This window comes from Sarcophilus harrisii, chromosome 3, assembly GCF_902635505.1.
Source record: "Sarcophilus harrisii chromosome 3, mSarHar1.11, whole genome shotgun sequence".
Classification (NCBI taxonomy): domain Eukaryota; kingdom Metazoa; phylum Chordata; class Mammalia; order Dasyuromorphia; family Dasyuridae; genus Sarcophilus; species Sarcophilus harrisii.
Window position 1 is genome coordinate 13,802,491 of NC_045428.1, and position 21,969 is coordinate 13,824,459.

Genomic DNA, 21,969 nt, shown 5'->3' on the forward strand with positions numbered 1-21,969 from the left:
GGGACACGGAAAGTCAGCAGAAGAAAACTGCTTGAGTGGGCTAAGTTATTCCAGAAAAGAAATATCATCACCGAACAGGTAGTTCCCCAAGCAATTCTGCTAAATTATGGTTCAGCAGTTTCATTAGTTAACTAGGAAAAGAGTGGAGACTTTCCCCCTCACCTCAAAGAAGAAGAGGCAAGAGAAATAGATTGGTATCCCTGTGTGCTAACAGAGCTGAGGTCAGATCTTGAGTTCCTTAAAGAAGGATTTCTGGGTGATAACAACAACAACAACAACAACAACAACACCTACTGTGTGGTGGGTATTACATTAAGTGCTTTACAAATATCTGTCTGACCTTCACAACAACCCTTGGAGGGAGGTGTATTACTTTCATTCTAAATCTACCCAATATGTCCCCCTAGTTTTCTTTAACTCAGAAGTGTTGGCAATTCTTCTTCTCTCTTTCTTTCTCTTCTCTCTGTTTCTATCTCTTCTCTCTCCCTCTGTCTCTCTGTGTCTTGTGTGTCTCTGTGTCTTCCTGTGTCTCTGTCTCTCTTTCCCTCCCTGTCTTTCTCTCTCTCTCACGTTTCTCTCTGTCTTTCCTCTCTCTCTCTCTCTTTCTCTCTCTCTCTCTCTCTCTCTCTCTGTGTCTTTCTCCCTCTGTCTTTCTCTCTCATCTCTCTTTGTATATATACATACATATATATTCATACACATGCATGTATGTCAATGTGTGTACATATATGTGTACATTATGCACGTACATATAAGACACATACTATGTGACATGTGTACATTTGGGGGAAATAAGCAGACTGGCCCTTCAGCCTGTTTTCTAGATTATGTCTCAAAGAATAGAATGCAGAAAAAGTGGAAAGCTGGCAAGAGTGACTGGATTAGGAAGATCAGGTTCAGGACAGTCCTATGGGCCAGGATGAGAAATGGCAATAGGGTAAGTGGAGGAAGGGGGCGGCTTATTCATCCAGGCCTTTGCTAGCTAAAAATTCATGGGTGCTGAGCTGGAAGGAACCTTGGAAGATTTCTCATTCAATCCCCTTGTCTTACAGATAAGGAAACTGAAGCTGAGACAGCTCCAGTGATTTCCTCCCAATTATATGGGGGTGAAGCCAGGAGTCCAAGAGTTTAGCTGCAGAGGCCCAGCCAGGGTAAAGGGGCCCCTCTCCAGGACTTGGAGGGTGAGGAGCCTGACACAGGTGAGGAGCAAGAGAACAGCATCTCTAGGGAGACCTGGAGCATCTCAGGCCATTGGGAGATTGGGGAAAGTGCCCTTGGAAGTGTAGGGAGGGTCAGGAGAGAGACACTGACCTCATGGGAAGGCACAGGCTGGGGGAAGCATTTTGTCATCATATTACAGCACTCTTTGCTACCCCATATCCCTCAGTGGCCTTTTATAGTAAAGTCTCTTTAAATGTCTTTAAAATATGAGGGAAACGCAAACTACTTACTCACATGGATCAGGTAAGAAATTGAAAAAGATAAATTTTGCTACCTGGATTATAGCTTCATAATACATACATAGACACACATATGTGTGTATATTTATAATATGAATTATAGATACCAGAACATATGAAGACATTTTATTTTACCTATGTCTTATTATATTATATTTATGTACATTATATGTATCTTATCATTATATATATATTATATATACACATTATATATATATGTCTTATCATACTATATATATATGTTATACATATATTTATCATATATTTTATATATACATATATTATATATACACACTTACATATCATATATTATATACCTTATATGTCATATTCACATTATATATATATCTTATATATTATATATACACATTATATTTATGTGTACATTATAAGTATCATATATGTGTATATATACATATACATTATATTTACACACCTTGTATATATCTTATACATTATATGTATAAATATATATATTGTATGTATCATGATGTGAGTATATATGTAAACATCTGTGTCATATGCATTTTATATATTTTATCATATATTATATACATATGTGGATATAGTGTTCTGTTATGTTTACTGTTAGATTTATATTAAAGCTATATTGTTTTGTGTCATATAGTATAGTATTTCATCATATCACATCTTATTGTATTGTATCATATTCAACTATACTACAAATGTTATGTTGAAGAAAGTTAATACAATTGTACTCTGCTCTTTAGGCACGTCGACCAGAAATTATTTTATTAATTGACCATTTTTCTACATCCAAGTACTTCTAACTTGCTTGGAACACTGATATTCTCACTCACCATCACACACCTCCTCCAAAAAAAAAATATCCCAACAACTCTACCTCAGCCCTATGATCAAAGGCAATTTCTCTACCATAGATATTTGAAGGGAACATCCTAAGACTTATAAACAAGGAAATCTGAAAAGGCATTTAAAGTTTATTAATATTTTTAGTTGAACTAAAAAGATTTTCTTATGCTTCCAGAATTATCTGAACAAGTATGAATATGTATATATAAACATAAACATGCATGTATGTATACACACACTTATATACATATACAGACACATCCAAACATAGATACATATATACTTATTATAGTAGAGCCTTGGGCCTGGAGTCAAGAAGATGAGAGTTTAAGTATGACCTCAAGCACTTCAAATCACTTAACTTTTGCCTCAGTTTCCTCCTCTATAAAACAGGGGAAATAACAGGATTGTTGTGAAGGTCAAATGTAATAATGATCATAAAATGTTCAACATAGTAACTGTCATATATAGTAAACACCATATAAATGTTAGCTATTATTATTATTAATGCATATATGTATATATGTGTGTATAAAACATGTATCAACCAATTAATAGACATATATAGTACATATGTGTGTGCATGTACATGCATACATATTCAAACACACTGATGCAAAAAAGGTTGCTACCTAGATGCTAGAATTTGTTATATATGCTATAAATGTGTGTGTGGTGTGTATGTTCTATCTTATGACACCTGATGATATTTCAGGTCTAGATTAAAAACAAAAACAAAAACAAATCTCTTCCCCCAAAAATACTCCAGGAATTTATATATATAAAATCTTTCTATGTACACATGAGTTTATGGACCCTCATAGGACCACATCTTAGTTTCCATCTTCTTCTCTATAAAACAAAGCTTTTGATAAGATAATTCCTAGGGTCTCTTTTAGTTCCATATCTAATGGGGTGGGAAAGGAAGGAATAGCTACCCATTCATGTACTCATGTGTGCATATGTCTTTTATACAACGTGGGCAGTTGTTGAGATGGGCTGAGTCCAGACTTGTGATTTCATAGGTATAGGGAACTCCAGTTGTGGAAATTCCTTTCCCCCAAAGCTGATAATTGCATCAGCATGAATGTAATTGATAATGTTTGGTGGTTGTTGCAGTGATCTGAGAGGTGAAGCCACTTGATCAGGGTCACAAATCCAAGATGTGTCAAAGGCAGAATTTGAACACAAGTTTTCCAGGCTCCAAGGTCATGTTCTATGTTCTATACTGCCATACCATTTATAAATTCCCACCCCAGTCCTTCAGCACAGCTAAGAATGAAATTAACAGATTATATGATGATCAATTCTGATGGACGTGGCTCTTCTCAACAATGAGATGATTCAGACCAGTTCCAATGGTCTTGGGATGAAGAGAGCCATCTGTACCCAGAGGGAGGACTCCGGGAACTTAGTGTGGATCACTCCTTTTGTTGTTATTTGCTTGCATTTTATTTTCTTCTTCATTTTTTATTTGATTTTTCTTATGCAGCAATATAATTGTATAAATATGTATGCATATATTGCAATTAACATATATTTTTATCATGTTTAACATATATTGGATTACTTGCTATTTTGGGGAGGAGGTGAGGGAAGTGGGGAGAGATTGGAACAGAAGATTTTTCAAGGGATAATGTTGAAAAATTATCCATGCAAAGCTTTTGAAAATTAAAAAGCTTTAATAATAATAATAATAAAAGAATGAAATTAACAGATGAAAGTATGAGAAGTCAGTGAATGAACCTTCCCTTCAAGGTTTAAAAAAAATGCAAGGTCACTCATTCTGGATTTTCTAGGTCTTGATTTACCTAGTTTGGAGTTTGTGCCCCCAATTTAAGATGAGAGCATATCCTTTAGGGATACAGGTTTTCATTTATCAGATGCTCAATATCTACATTTTTGAATTGGAACAAGTTCCTAAAACAAAGGATTTTACTTTAATGTGAAAAAATCCAATAGAAAAGAATGATCTCAGTAGACAGAAGAATTGATTTTTATGTTGCCAATCTCCAAAGGTCCTGCAGGCAGGGAGAAATGCTTTGCTGGCTACATAAGGATGTGGCTGGTACCTTCCCTCAGCAGCTGCAGAAACTGTGAAACTGGGGTTTCAATTCCAATAGTGAACTGGAAGGCAATGTCTAGGAAATGAATGAATCTAAAAAGAAGCAATGGGATAAAGAGAAGGAAACCCAGCTTTAATGGTAAAGATAGTGCAAGGAAGAAGGGGAAAGTTCTGAAGAATTTTCATTTCCAAAATACTCAGCCCTGAATACCTGAAGTTCCAGTATAGATGCAAGATAATAAGAGATCTGGTCACTGTACCCTGAAGGAGAAAGATTGACAGCACCATTGGATATGTCTCCAATGTCTCCAATTCCAATTAAATGAGAAGGAATTTATAAGATAGGCTGCCAGAGCCAGGAGGTCACTAAACTGGAAAGAAATTTCAATTTTGTTTTATTTACTTAAAATGGAAGTTGACTGACATGGTAAATAATTCCTGCTATTCCCTGGAAGATTATTTCAACAAGAGGAACTTCCATTTGGTGTACTGGACAATTAGACAAACAGGGCTTGTCTGTTCATGTCCTTCCTGATGATAAATCTGGCTAGTATCATCCCAAACTGACTTCCACTGACATGACGTGCAAGCGAGCCCCCCAAAAAATGAAAATAGCAGAAAATGGCCCAGGCATTTCTTCATCCATGGAGCAAAACCCCATCCACTATCCTCATCAACCCTTCCTCTAGCTGCTGGGTAACTTCTTCCATTGACAAGTCAACAAGTCTTCATCAAGTCGTTGAAATGGGATGGGTACTGCAATGAGGAAGATAGAGGAGGAGGAGGATGAAGGGGAATAATAATTCATTCAAGTTTTTCCATATTTCTCTGAAATCTATTTCCCCATTCTTAGAGCACCAGAAGATTCCATCACATTTACATGGCACAATCTCTTTAGCCGATCCCCGATTGATGGGCATCCTCATAATTTATAGGTTTTTGCCACCACAAAAAGAGCTGCTCTAAATACATTTGTATGTCTGGGACTTTTTTCTCTTTTGTTAATCTTTTTGGACACAGGGATGGGGCCAGGCATTTTAAGAAATTGGTTTTAGGAGGGAGACTATCCCAGGCAGGGAGGAAATGGAAAGCTATACAAAAAGACACAAGAGTGAACTATGAACTGGTGAGTATAGAAAATGGTAAATAGACCACTTGGGCAAGATAGAGCATGTAAAAGAGAATAAGATAAAATAGCATTAAAGGTAGTCTTGAATTGGTTTGAATGAAATGCCAAGCTAAGAACCTTGTATTTTAAGAACCCTAGGAGCAATAGGGAGACATAGAAGGTTTCTGAAAGAAGGAGGGATATGTTTGGGCTTTGAGAATATTATTTAAGCATGTCTGTGGAGGGCAACAGAGAGGGAAGCAATTTTTTTCTTTTCTTTTTTATTCTAGTGGGATTGAGATGAGAGGTTAAGGGAGGATAATAATAGGATAAACAAACAAAAAAAAAGGTCAAGATATATTTTAATGAAGATTAGAAGGCAGAAATGTTGGAGTTCAAAGGAGACTCCAGAAGGTTGGGATTCCAGACCAGTGTTGCAAGGTATCTCAAAAGAATTTGCAGGTTCTGACCCATCTCCAAGTCAAGGAGCAAAGCTTGTAATTGTAAAGTCAATTGAAGCAAATTAAGCTTCAAGAGAATTTAGCAAAGAACAAGTAGCAAGAAGATAAATTTAGAGAAAAAGCTAGAAAGACCTGGTGCTTCATTTCACTGATATGCTTATTTTATGATTTAGAGGTAGAATTGCAGAGTGGTCTTAGAGGTGAAGTTGGGGAGTATTGAATGCTAGGACTTATAAGTGGAGTAGTTGCACCCAATTATTGAATTCTCTGGCTTAGATTATCTCAGGAACTTTGTTATTACTGACTAAGAGATTGTTATCTGACCCCCTGCATAGTTTATGGTTGGTAGCCTTGGAATCATTGCCATATCCTCCCTAAGACTTACACTTTATCATAAGGAAAGGCAAAAAGAAGCACAGACAAGCAGGTTAGTTTTGAAACATACAAGGTGAACTTGTTACAGACGTAAACAGAAAAGAAAACTGTACATATTAGAGATCTGCAATTTCATATAAATTCCTCTTTCTGTGTTCTACTGGGTATATAAAATGACAATTATACTTGATGTTTAAGAATTTTTTTTGGAACAAAAGATTTTTCAATTGTCAATGCTGAAAAATAACCCATGCATATATCTTGTAAATAAAAAGCTATAATAAAAAAAAAGATTTTTTTTTTAAGAATTAAAAATCAAGGGGCAGCTAGGTGGCACAGTGGATAGAGCACCAGCCCTGAAGTCAGGAGGACCAGAGTTCAAATGTGACCTCAGAAACTTAACACTTCCTATCTGTCTGACCTTGGGCAATTTACTTAACCCCAATTGCTAAATAAATAAATAAATATTTTTTAAAAAGAATTAAAAATCAAGAATTGGTCATTGATTAAGAATGAGGGTAGGTTGGGAAAAGTGAGGAAGGAATTGAATGTGATTCAGAAGTTACAGGTCTGAAAGTTCTGGCATTAGTATTTTCCCCTTCCTCAACTAATAAGAAATTCATGATTTTACCTCTGTACAATTATTGTATAATAACATCCTCTCCGGATTTACTTAACCACTAGTTGGGTCCCCAGAAGATTGGATGCTACTATTTTTGGCACTCTGGAGGTAACTATTTATTCAAATTGCATAAAAGTGGTAGTTACAATCCATTTCCCCTAAAACTAGAAAACCCGGATAGTCTGTGAGCTGAGGAGTGGGTATGCATCTAAAATACTTTAAGTATCCAAGTGAGTGGGTACATTTGGCCAAGGCAATGTTCATCCCCAAGCCTATTTATAATGGATGACTTATCCTGCTGCCTAGCTGGACCTGTTCCTTGCAGGGTATGACATTTTGATTGGGTGGGCTATCTTCTGCTGGACTGGATCAAGCAGAATGCCCAGTTGCTGAGTTGACTCTCACTAGATTTGATTGATTTTAGGGCAGACCAGGTAGGTCACTTTAGCTCCCTAGTGCTAAAGCTAGTGCTAAAGCATTTAGCTCCCTAGTACTGCTGGATTGGACTGGTCAAGCCTTTCTGATACTGAACAACTTCTGCAGATGAGTTCTGGATTGTGTTTTTGACAGAGAGAAACTAAAGAATTGATCCCTAAGACAAGCAAATTGAATGCTCTGGTAGAGATCAGTTCAGCTCCATGGTCCCACTCTCTGGGGAGGCAATAATGTTATGCCAAAGTTCCCTTTTAATGTCATGACTCAGTTTCTCCAATTGTCCTATTTGGTTATTCTGCCTTAGGTTATAACCTTTCCCTCTTAATGTTTGAGATAAAGGTTTTATAGACATTCCTTCTTAATGTTTAGCAAGATAAAGGTTTATCCATTTTAGATGTCATTAGAATATGAGTAACCTCTCTCTATTATGTTATCCCCACCTAGGTACCTCCATTATGTCATTGTTCTTGTTATTCTATAAAAAGCTTGCTGTCCCAAGATTTGGGGCTAGACTCTTTGAGATGATGGTTTCGTCTAACCCTGGGATCAACCATGGATCCATTGGTCCCAGTATTTCTCTCCATTTAATAAACTATTGAATTGTTCTCTAATCTCTATCTTGCTCAGTTTCTTCAGCATTACAATCCACTCTGAAATCCAAGTTATTTCAAACTCCTGAGATCCTCCCTTTATAGAAATCTCCAGCAATCTCACCTTTCCATGTCCTGTCAGAAATTTCGTATAAAATCTATTTCTGGGCCATTCCATGGCTGCTGCCTTCCTTTGGGTCAGCCTGCCACAGCAAGTATTTTTCCCCCATACCATGTGGGTATCTCTTCTAACTTCACTATGCTTCTCAATTCCACTTTTCCTTTTTATAGCTAAGGATATCCCCCAACTTCTTTTTCCACTGGGTAATTGTGAGTTCCACTGAGGACCTTGTCTTTCATATGCTCTCCAACTCTAGTTCATATTTACCATTTCTGGTGTCTATTATGTTCCTTCATTTTGTTTGTAACCTATTCTCCTAAAGAAATTGCCTTTTGACAAAGAGAATAGCAATTGTGAATTCTCCACATGACTGAACTCCAGCTTTTGGTGCCTGCCATCATTTGGTGTTCAAAACCCTTGGCCTTCTTCTTTGCAAAAGGTAAAACATGCAATCCCCAATATTTTCCTCTCATCTAAAGTGGGGGTGTCACAGCTGGGAACCGCTTTGCTCATGGAGTAACCTGAACTTTTCCTAAATTAAGCTTCTCTCCTTGAAGGAGAGATTCAAAATCCAAGACTATCCTGACTAGATCACTGCCTTGATTAAAGATCTCTACAACTTGTGATTATGTCCAGCCTCTCTGATGTACGATAGGCTCCCCCATTCCTCTCTGCATATTCTGGAGTCAGCCTTAGTTTCTCTCTAGTTGGGGGCTTCCTGTGTCCCTAACTTCTCAAGTCCTAAAATCTCAGGATCTCAAATATATAAAAGGGTGGAGTTATGGAGCTAAACTGATCTCTACCAGAGCCTACTAGCCTTAGGAATCAATTGTTTACTTTCTTTCTGTCAAAAACACCATTTAAGACCTTATCACTACTGGACTGGTCAAGAAATAAAATAAAAAATAAAGAATTGGAATAACAACAATGACCAGAACTCTTGGATGTAAATTTTCCCTCCAGTTTTTTTTTTTTCTTCTTTTCTTGTCTGCATTGATTTTGTTTGTACAAAAAAAAAATTAACTTAATATAATCAAAATTATCCATTTTGCATTTTATAATGTACTCTTATTATTCTTTGGCCACAAATTCCTTTCTTCTCCATAGATCTGAGAGGCAGACTATCCTTTGTTCTTCTTTTTTTTTTTTTTTTTTTTTTTTTTTATTTAATAGCCTTTTATTTACAGGATATATACATGGGTAACTTTACAGCATTAACAATTGCCAAACCTCTTGTTCCAATTTTTCACCTCTTACCCCCCCCCCACCCCCTCCCCTAAATGGCAGGATGACCAGTAGATGTTAAATATATTAAAATATAACTTAGATACACAATAAGTATACATGACCAAAACATTATTTTGCTGTACAAAAAGAATCAGACTCTGAATTATTGTACAATTAGCTTGTGAAGGAAATCAAAAATGCAGGTGTGCATAAATATACTTTGTTCTTCTAATATGCTTGTAGTATCACCCTTTATGTCAAAATCAAGAATCCATTTTTACCTCCTCTTCGTACAGGGTGTTAAATATTGGTCAATGCATCATGGCATTCTTCTGATCAATACAACAACTAGAAGCTTAGGACTGGTTAAAGCTGAATTTATTTGACTTCTAGATAGCCAGGGATGACTCTGAGGTTTATTAGCTGCAGACAGAATATGGGAGAGGTCTAGTTTTCCTCAATTCAACAACTTTCCATATTCATATACTTTATAAGTCTCCACTTTTGCTTAGAATGATCAGTTTTGGTTCAGCTAACTATTCTTCTGGTGTTCCAGTTTCAGTCTTAAGGTTATGAATTATGAGATGACAATGATAACAATTCAGTGTGTGCCTTAGAGGCAAATACATATTCCTTCTTTTCAGATGCTTTTGACCTAATAAGGTCTCAGACTTTCACTTATGACTTTCTAAATTTGAAAGGACTGTCCCTTTACATTTCAATGACTGTTTCACCTATTTGGAATCTTTATCCTCACAGTTTCAATGAAAATACCAAGAGGGTAGACTTTTAATTTCTGCCCTTGAATCTGGGTTCCTAAAATAAGTAGTCACTTTGTAAAGTGGCTAAAAATTGTTTAAATGAAAAGTAAAATAACCTTATGTAAATATAAAGGTCTTCTTTATACTGGGGAGAATGAATGTTTAAAAAAAAAAAAGAAGAAGGAAGAGGAAAAGAGTCTGACGTTATTAAATTTGAGTATTAGGCATTCATTTATGAAGATACTCCCACCTTTGTTTTCATGACAGATACAGCCAGAAAGAAAATTTACTGCAGTTGCTCATGTGTGCATTCTAATTTATAGCTTAGAGTTTTATTAGATTTCTAGCTAACTGAACATTAAATCAGACTGAGATGTTTATTTTTCAAACAGGACAAATTGATCCTTTGCCCATCATGATTGATTTTGCTGCATCAAGTGACTTAAGTAGTTGTTGTGGTTTGTCGTTCAGTTTACAGAGAAAAATCATGATCCTTCATTTCTGCCAATCACAGAATAAATTGCCCCTTAAAAGAGATTTGTTTGGAAACATATATATATTTGCTACTATGACAGCAACTTGCCGGTCATCAAGGTTCCCTGAAAGACAGTTTCCTATGATGAAAGTGATGCGGGAAAGATTCCAATCTTTGATTCCCAACCCCCCTAGCTAATGTAAATTACCCTTTGGCTCACAAATCCTGGTCCCTTTGAATTCCAATAGAAGGTCTGGACCTATCCCAGCCCCACCCGGATCTGAGCCAACTTTGGGGCTACACCCCAAAGCCCCTCGAACTAAGTCTCTGACTTAAAAGGACCACACTGGGAACCCCTCTTTGCAGGGATTCCAAACATGGTCGCCATGTGAGGACCCTCTGTCCACTGGACCCTCTGTCCAGTGCCCTCTTTATCTCTACCTTCACCTATCTCCTACTTCTAAACTTGGTAATAAATCTCTTTTATTAATCTAGCTCTCGGGCCAATACATGCTTTTATTGGGAATCCGTGCCGCTACTAGACCTCATATACCGCCGTATCCTTGCGCCGAATCCAAGGGGGTTGCAGGGGAACTCTGTTTGATTCTCTGTACCCCAAACCTGCCACTAGACCTTAACTAAACCCTAATTTCATTTAGGTACCCCAAATGTGGACCTCAACATTCGGTTCCTAACCTCAACAAAAGGAGCACAGAATTTGGAGTCAAGAGTTCCCGGGTTTAAATGTGAACTCTATCACTAACTACCTGTCTAAACTATCTCAGTTTTCTCATCTGTTGAATAAAGAACTTGCCCTTCTTGTTGTTCAGTCCTTTCAGTCATAGCCAACTTTTGGTGATCCCATTTGGGTTTTTCTTGCCAGAGATGCCAGAATGCTTTGCCATTTCCTTCTCCAACTCATTTTACATTGAGGAAACTGAGGCAAACAGGGTTAAGTGACTTGTCCAGAAAGATGTGAGGCAAGATTTGAATTTGAGATTTTTCTGACTCCAGGCCCAATGCTCTATTCAGTGTTCCTCCTATCTGATATGAATCCTAAACTAATGTATTCTCAGGAAGGATCCCATTCTGTTCCTTTGTCAACTCGGGTCAGTTCAGTTTGCCAAACTGTCTGATTTGCATAGAATGATGAGAAGCTAGAGTTTATCCAGCTTTTTCATAGTACTTCAAATTTGATGGAAAATTCAGGTTTCCTAGATTTACTTTTGGGACAGTCTTAGCATCTTGATATATATCCTTGTTACTCCCAAGATCGTGCCTTTCTCTCTTTCTCCTCCCTCTGAGCTATAAAAGTTTCCCCTTTTCAAAAACATGTCACAGAATCATTTTTTTTTTCATCATGAAAAAAGGTATCTTTTGGCAAAGAGAACATCTTTGTGACTTTGTTACATGTGCTTTGCACTTCATCTTTCAAACTAGGAATTGTTCTCCTGACCCCCATCATAACTGCCTTATTTGTATAAATTTATGAACCCTATTTACCTTGGGAGTTGCCAAGATATCGATGTAGAATACGATTACCCAAATTCAAAACCTAAATGTGTTTGAGCAACCACAACATGGCACATCGGTAAGCAATAACAAACATCTGGAGAAACTGCTCAGTCACTGGCTGATAGATAAGACTAATATGGAAGCAAGAGATGGATCTCATTAGCAATAGTAGCTTTCAGATTATACCTACAAAGGCTCAGTACTAGGCTCAGGAATCTGAAAATTCTGTGGATATCTTTCCTCCACCAAAATTGCCTTGTGGATTTGGAGAAAGCCCCAATTTCACCAACTAGATGAAAAAAGAAGTGGTGACAGCCCAGATTGTCCATCATTCCCAATTTAATTCTGTTCAGAGAAATAAAAAATGTGATCACTAGTTCTACAGAATATTAAAAAATATAACAATACTGAATGAGAGATAGGGGATCATGTTCTTGTTTTAATTCAGCTGTAAGACTTTGAGTAAGGCACTCAATGTCTCAGTTTTCTTATTTGTCCAATGAGAATATTAATATTTATACTACCTAACATGGAATCAGTGTTAATAAAACCTTTTGTAAACTGGAAAGTACTAAGTGTGAACTCACACTTTATTAGGACCAACATCATTGCTACAACTGTTTTTGTTATGGTTATTAGGGACCTTCAGGCATCTGGCACACAAATGACTCCATATTAGGGGCCAGAAGCAGGGCCATAAAAAATTCTCCAAATTGCTTCCCAAGACTCCCTTAATGAGGGAGGCTCTTAAAGCAGGACACCCTCTTCATTTGGCAAAAACTCCAATACTTTTTAGGACCCTACATAGAAGGAGAAGGACCAATGGAATGTTCAACCTGGGTCATGCAAGCACATCTGGACACATCAGGCTTGGGCTCTTTGGTTTACACTGACCATAAATGAAGCACATTCTATCTTGAGAATGAGAATCCCAAAGGGGAATTTATCCTCTTGGTTTTCTCTTGGGTCATGAGACCACTGGATTTCAAGTATGGAAAGAGGAACAATGTATAATAAAAATGGAAAGACAATTTGTATTGTAAGGGTTTCAACTGCCAATTTCATTCTAAAGGCAATAAGCAGTCACTGAAGCTTTGTAAGTGAGGACATGACATTATTAGCCCCTCTGATCGAGAAACAACTTGATAGAGAAGACTCATTCAAAGGTTATTTTAATTATCCAGAAGGCCTGAATGAACTAGGTTGGTTTCCAGTGGGAAAAAAAAAGCATAGATATGAGAGTTATATGTTGTTATAGTGTGTTATAGAAATTCTAGTATGTTATAGAAATAGAATAAACAAGAAGAAAGTAAACAACAACTTAGCAGGGATTTACTATGTGCCAAGTACTATGTTTGGGAATATAAATATAAACAAGAAAGGCCTGTGGGGTGCCATGAATTCCAGGATAAGACAACAGAAAAGAACTTCAAAATCCAGAAAGTCAGCCACAGGGCAAAAAAAAAAATTGACAACTGATTGGATGTAGAGGGAATAGTCAGGGATGGCTCAGAGGTAGCAGACCTGGGTAATTGAAAGGATGGTAGTGACCTCCATGGAAACAGGGAAGTAAGGAAGACCAATGAGTTAGAGGGAAAGATGCTAAGTTTTGTTTTGCTCATGATGAATCTGAGATGCTTCGAGGATATTTAATTGGATTTTGGGACTGGGGCTCAGGGAAGAAAGTAAATCTAGATAAAGTCGATTAGTAAATAGTAGACAGTAGGGAGAGCTGATTCAAATCCTGCCTCAGACATTTACTATTGTGTGACCCTAAAAATGTCACTTGACCATTTATACTGTATAAATTTTCATACATGTTTGTATGTTGTTTCCACCATTAGAATGGGAGCTCCTTGAAGACAATAATCATGCTTTTGTTTTTCTTTGCATGCTCAGTGCCTAGCGCACAGTAGGTATTTAATAAATACTTGTTGAGACTTCTTTGTCTCAATTTCCTCATCTGTAAAATGGGCATAATCATAGCATCTAACTCCCAGGGTTGTTGTGAGGATTATATTTATTATAAGTACTTTGCAAAATGTAAAGTATATTGTAAATACTTATCACACACATATGGAAAAAAACACATCTGCATATATATGTATATATAAAGATACATAATGCATGAACATGTATATATATTATACATGTGATCATATATACATCATGTAGTATATTTAGATATATGAGCTGCTCTTCTTGATTTCAATCTCACCATCATCATGTCCCAGCTGGTATAAATTCATCACTAGATGGACTCCTCATCAGGAAAGTCACTCCCATGGAGACTGCTTCTAGTTCGCTGAAGTTGCTTCTGCTTTCTGATTGGAAGGCTGAAGGGTGGAATTAAATGCTTCTCCCATAGCTTCTCTTAAAGAGGGTTCAAACTGTCAGCCATCTCTTCCTTTGCCACCAGCTGCTCTGCTTGATTTAGACTTCACCAGCATCTTCATCCATTATGTCCTATGTCCCTTCTCCTCTGTCACTCTTTCCAGCTTCCTTCTGTATATTGTATTTGCCCATTAGATTGTAAATTCTTTGAGATCAAGAAATATCTTTTTTTTCCCCTTCTAATTTGTATAACTAGTATTTAACCCAATACCTGGTACATGGTAGGCACTTAATATATGCTTATCATATCATATCATACATCATGTATATGTGTGTGGACTTGTTTCTGGGAGTCATATATATATATATAAACTTTGAGCCCATTGGAGTTGTGAAGGAATCCAACCATTCTGGAGAACAATCTGGAATTATGCCCCCAAAGTTATCAAACTGTGCATATCCTTTGGTCCAGCAGTGCTACTACTGGGCTTATACCCCAAAGAGATACTAAAGAAGGGAAAGGGACCTGTATGTGCCAAAATGTTTGTGGCAGCCCTGTTTGTAATGGCCAGAAACTGGAAAATGAATGGATGCCCATCAATTGGAGAATGGTTGGGTAAGTTGTGGTATATGAATGTTATGGAATATTATTGTTCTGTAAGAAATGACCTGCAGGATGAAGACAGAGAGGCTTGGAAAGACTTATATGAACTGATGCTTAGTGAAATGAGCAGAACCAGAAGATCATTATACACTTCAATGATACTGTATGAGGATGTAATCTGATGGAAGTGGATTTCTTCGACAAAGAGAAGATCTAATTCGGTTCCAATTGATCAACGATGGACAGAATCAGCTACACCCAGAGAAGGAACACTGGGAAACGAGTGTGAACTGTTTGCATTTTTGTTTTTCTCCCTGGGTTATTTTTACCTTCTGAATCCAATTCTTCCTGTGCAACAAGAGAACTGTTCGGTTCTGCACACATATATTGTATCTAGGATATACTGTGACATATTCAACATGTATAAGACTGCTTGCTATCTAGGGGAGGGGGTGAAGGGAGGGAGGGGAAAAGTCAGAACAGAAGTGAGTGCAAGGGACAATGTTGTAAAAAATTACCCAGGCATATGTTCTGTCAATAAAAAGTTATAATTATTAAAAAAAAAAAAAATAAAAGAAAAGAAAAGAAAAAAAAAAAACTTTGAGCCCAGCGATGTTCGATAAGATCGCCAAGAAAGGATGTATGGAGCCAAAGCAAGAAAGAAAAAAAAAGAAAAGAAAAGAAAAGAAGAGAAAAGAAAACTGAAATAGTGATTTAGAGTTGGTTAGTATCATTGTTAAGGAAGGATGAAATGATGATAACCAGAGGCAGAGAAGCATATGGCTCTTACCCTGCTTCCATTTTTGTTCCCAAGGAGAGTTATTAAACAGCAGGGGAAAATAGTTTTCAGAGGGCTGACATTTCAGATAGGTAATGACATAGTAAAGGAGTCCCTAACTATTCTTAAGGAACTCGGGTTGCCAGGGCCAGGTGAATTACATGCTAGGGTCCCGAAATAACTGACTGCTGAGCTACAATTAGGGGACCTTGAAAAATCACAGAGAACTAAAGAGGTAGCACAGGGACCTGAAGAAGGGCAAATGATCCAATTTTCAAAAAAGGGAAGAGAATGTGGTCTGAGAATGAGAGGCCAATATGACTTCAATTCCTGGCAAAACACTACATCTCATTGAATACATGGTGAGTAAATATCCAGAGAAGGCTGTCATTTTCAGTCATGTCTGATGCTCCGTGGTCCCATTCAGGGTTTTCTTAGCAGCAATACTAAAGTAGTTGTCTGTTTCCTTTTCCAGCTTATTTTACAGATGAGGAAACTGAGGCAAACCTGGTAAAGTGACTTGCCTAGTGTCACATACCTAGTAAGTGTCTGAGCCTACGTTTGAACTCACAAAGTTGAGTTTTCTTGACTTCAGACCCAGCACTCTATCCACTGTGTCATCTTGCTGCCCATTCTAGAAAAGGCAAAATGTTCACAGAGCCAAAATGGCTTCATTAAGAACTGGTCATGAGAGACAAATCATCTTCCCCTTTTTGACAGGACAGACCCAGCGTTTTCCTAGATTTTAACAAGCATTTTAAGTCTTTTTATTTCTTTTTTTTTTTTAAGATAAAGAAATGTAGAGTAGATCATATTGTAATTAGATCTATTTGTAAGTGGTTCAATGGTCATATTCAAGGCCTTGAAATGGTTCAATGTCAACTTTGAAGGTGGCTATGAGAATTTATCTCTTTTTGGTCCTATGCTAGTGAACATTTTTATGACTCAAATCAAAGTAGAGAAAGAATCCTCATCCAACTTGCAGATGAAATGCTTTCAGAAGGAATAGAGGGCATCCCTGGATGGCAGAGTCAGAATTTAACGAGATCTTGGCAGGCAGAAACCCTGGGCTGAGCCCAGGAAACAAAACAGAATAGGGATCAATGTAAAGAGCTGTGTTCAAAAATCAACCTCCCAAATCCAAGATAGGAGAGGTCTGACTGGGTAGCAAGCATGCTGTGGTGGGTAATTAATAATAAGTGGGAAAATAATCTGAGTCATATGATTTATTAGCAAAACAGGAATAATGAATGGGTCAGTGGATTCTCCAGTCAGTCCAAACGACTGAATTCAAAGTGAGACAGATTTTTATGTATTAAAAACAATCAAATGAGACCAATTAATTTTTAAAAACCAATTCACTAGGACACAAAATTAGGTAATGTGATTTCTATTTGAAGGAAAGGGACTTTCCAAGTTGGGAAGGAGAGAGTATAATTCTCTGAAGTCAGAAAAAAAAAAAAGGTGTTTCATTCTCTCCAATACCAACATGACAATTGATGAAAGGAAGATGGAAACAATAACCGATTAACCAGTACAGGATCAGTTTATATATATATATATATGTGTGTGTGTGTGTGTGTGTGTGTGTGTGTGTGTATGTGTGTGTGTGTATACACAGATATATATCTATATCTATCTATAGATAGATATCTATCTATATTTATATAGATATAATTTATATATATAACAAAGAAAACTCCTTGCATCAGTGTTCTTAGTTGGCTGTGTTTCTGACCAGCATAGTCCTGGTCCTCAGTTAAAGATCTCTAAGCAACTGAGTGATTCAGTGGATAGAGAGCTGGAGTCAGGAAAATTCATTTTCCTAAATTCAAGTCTAGCCTCAGACATTTATTAGCTGTGTGATTCTGGGCAAGTCACTTTACCATGTTTGCCTCAGTTTCTTCATCCGTGAAATGAGCTGGAAAAAGAAATAGCAAACTAATCCAGTATTTTTGCCCAGAAAATCTCAAATGAGCTCACAAAGAGTCAGTCACAGTGACTGAACAACAACAAGCAACAGGTGGAAGTGATCCAGCTTTCTAGTCACACAGGAGTAGATTCAAACAGTCTAATAAAATTTGCTCACAATTCCCATAATTGAATAAAGTTTTCTAAAAAAACAAAGTTTTCTCACAAGAAAGAAATTGAACTAGATTCATAATTGAACAGAAAGGGAGCTGAGCTGGATTCAGAACTGAGTCACATGATGGATTCAAGTTCATTCAATTCCCATAACACTTACTGAATCTTAACTCAGTATGAGCCAGCAGCGCAATATGGTGGCCCAAGGAGAGTATTGTCATGTATGAAAAGGTTGAGAGACATCATTTCTGGGTAATTATTTTATTCATTATGGCTAGTGAATAATTAATAAAAAGATGGTCATTTGTTCATCACTTGTAAACCAAAAAACCCATTATGAAGGCTTTGTTGTTGCTTACCTACCCTTGGAAGACTGAATGTTCTCAATGGATGGAAATCAATTCTGATTGGTTAACAATTAATAAGAATGAATATTGTAATGAGAGATAGATCTATTCTACCAGGGACTGGGAAATGTGACTTGATTATAATACTCTTACTCCCAGACCACCCCCAATTTGAGCAGTTTAGACAAAGATTTACCTTTCTACCATTTAAGCCCGAATAGAATGCAATGGACTTCCCCAGTTGAGTGAAGTCTGAACAACACTGAGGAAAAAGTTAGTCCAATATCCTTATCATCAATGTCCTTTAGATATTGACTGAATAACCTACAAGGGACTGATATCTGAATAAGGAAAAAGAAAGGAAAAAAAATCCTTGATTTCCCAATAGGATTGAATATTAATTTGAGAGAAATAATGATTTCTCTCATTATGAAATATTTGAACGTATTCAAAGAGGCCTAGTGTTCAGAATCAGAGAGGAAATGGAACCTAATGTATTTTATTGATTTGGTTATGATACATCTGGAATATTCTATTTAGTTCTGAGCAGTGTATTTTAGGAAGGGCTTTGAGAAACTAGAACATATTCAAGGTTGTGGAGTGTTTCAATACCATGACATATAAACTTGAGTTGAGGTGGGGATACTCAGTTTGAAAAAGAGAAAGGGGCAAAGATAACTCTCTTTAAGTAAGAGTTCATTTGGTCCTATTAGTATAAGAGGAAAGAATTCAGAGTAGCAAGTGAAAGTTGAGGCATAGCATAGGTTTGTCCTTCTCTTTTTTGAAATTCAGAACATTTGCCTTTTTCCAGTCCTCTCACTCTCCACCATCTTTCAAAGATCTTTGACCACCAATCAATCTTAACTCTGGCCAGTTCTTTCAGTAGTTTGGGATTGAGTTCATTATCCAGCAATCCAATCCAGCCTGTGGATTGATTGACTGATGATTTGGGCAGCTAGTCGTTCTATTACCATCTTTCTATTTACTTGGGATTTTAACTCCCTATTAGTTAGTTGTATTTTTTTTTTTTTTTTTAGTACAAAGATCCTTTTCCTTTGCAGAAACCAAATGTGAGTTAAATAGTTCTGCCTTTTTTCCTACGGGGTATTACCATGACCTCATTCCCTATGAGCAATAGTCGGATCCCTTTTTTGGTCAGATCCTTTCATCTAAAGTAGAAAAACAACATAATATTTTAGTGTCTCTAGTTCTTCCACTAGTATCATATCATTCTGTGCTTATCACTCCTCAGACTACTTTTAGGGACTCCTGAAGCTGTTCCACCCTTTCTTATTTACCCTGCCTTCCATCCTCACAGGCTCTTAAAACCAAATTTGGTTAGTGAATTCTCTGTGACTCTACATTAGTATCTTTATGTGATTCCCTCAGTGGAGTAATCATTTAAATAATTTAATATATAAATTAATAATTTAAATAATAAAAGCATTTATAGAGAACTTTAAATTTGCCTAAGCATGTGGCTTTGTATTCCTGGTCCTTAGCACAGGGCTTTGCAAATAAGAGGCACTTAATAAACACTTGCTGCCTATGGGTTATATTGAACTTTCTTCATCAGAAACTCTTTCTCATTTTATCTTCATAATTTTCTTTTTTTCAAAATTTCCTGTGCCTCTTGGGTAGATTTCCTACAAAGAATGTTAATTCAATGGGTCCTACCTGTCCTTCCTGAAAACCCTTTGAAATTGCTTTCCCAAAATCTAGGGTGCATGCCAGACGCTGCTTGGCTTTCCTTTCCTGCTCTAATACAGATTTTAATCTCTATTAACTGATTACAAGGATTACATTATTTCCAAATTTTAATCTGTACTAACAGATTACAAGGGTTACATTATTTCCACCCCTGGAACCAATTCATTGTCATTGGTAAGAATCTGATTCAGAACAGATTCATCCTTTTTGGAGTCTCCACATTGAGAAACCTAAAATTATGACCAAGGCTAGTCAATAAATTATTAATTGATCATCTTTTGGCAGAAAGAAGGTTCTAGTAGATAATTTAAATTCTCACAGTTCGTGTACCATCTTTATATCAGGCTTATTATTGCTTTACTGAGCTACTTATCTATTTCTTCTTTCTGCCTGGATGGTCTATAGTATATTCCAATAACTGTCTGTTTTTCCCTTCTGTTTCTCTCTTAATCAAATGCTCTCCATCTTCTATTCTAGTTCTTGGATTTTGTCACATGGAAATGTTTCCCCAATACCTGATGGGAATTCGTACTTCCTGGCCAATTCCTTCTTTCACCTATCCTATTGTTTTTGAATGAAGTATGTCTTTCCAACATCATATTCTAGTCATGAGTCTCATTGCACTAAATCTCAGTGTAGTCAAGTATTTAAATTTTTAATTCACCTTGCTTGTCACCCATATCTAATTCATTACTATATAGCTATCTGAGGCTATGAATTTCATTTCTTGCTTCTTTCTTGCATTTGTCTTTTTTGAATTATTAAGCATTTTTATCTCTATCCCCCCAATTTTGTAACTATTCTTTATAATAGATAGCATAATTAATATATGTAGGCAGTTCTCTTCCTCCCCTTTCCATTTAAAAACCTTTTTGATTAGACTTGCTAAACTATAGACAAATTCATTCTTATCAACCCTTAGTGATATGTTCCATCTCGGATCTGGGTCTGTTATCTTTAAATTTTAAGTTATAATACAGAAATCCAAACTTTAATACCTGAGATCATCTTCTTAACCATCATATTCACTTATTAGAACTGCATTTTCATTCTGAAATCCTTATTTTTTGTAGGTAACGTTGAGAAAAAACCCAGTTTCTTGCTCCAAACTTTCTCATCTTTCATAATACTTTCTAGGTTCTTTTTTGGCAGTTAATATTTGCACCCATATGTCATCTACTACTCGTCTAGAAGTTGGGTAAGTCTTGAAATGTTCTCTAGGAAGTATTGGAAATGTGCCTAGAAAAGAGAATTGATTTGTCTATTGCTGTTGTCATATTTACAGAAAGCTGGATCAATCTATCTTCATCAGGGAACATTCAACCATCAATATACATTTCTCCCTCTTCTTACCCTTACTAGATGAATTATTCCTCATTTAAAGGAAACTTAAGATCAGCATGATCATTTCTTGAAGAATGAAGCATTATCTTTCCCCAGAATACATTCTCTCTTCACATTTGCCTCTTAGGAACCCTTGTTTCCACCAAAATTCAGATCAAATATCACTTTCTACTTGAAGCTCTTACCTATTTCCTTTTCTCCAGTTACCAGTGTCCTCTTCACCCCCACCAAAAAAAAAAAAAAAATTGAAGATATTCTGATCATACATACATGTGTTCATATGTATATATGTCTATCCATGTTGTCTTCCCTGAAATCAGGAGCTATTTTGTCTTTGTATCCCCTGCACATTGTAGGCACTTACCATTCATTCATTACATCATTCATTGGAAATTTTTACATCGGTTAATTAGCTCCAAATCTTTGATAGTCCTTGCTATTACTCTACCTACCTTATGAGATCATTGTATATCAGTAACTGCAAAGGAACAAAAATAGGTTTTGTTCAGACATGGTGGAGAAAGACTCCAAATATTCCCTGCTTTTGAGGGATGTCTGTATCTTTCAATGAGTGACCCTAGGGGGAAATTTAGAGAAGGGGAAAACTAGTAACATGTACTTTTGTTGAGGTCAGGAACCGAATGTTGAGGTCTACATTTGGGGTACCTAAATGAAATTAGGGTTTAGTTAAGGTCTAGTGGTAGGTTTGGGGTACAGG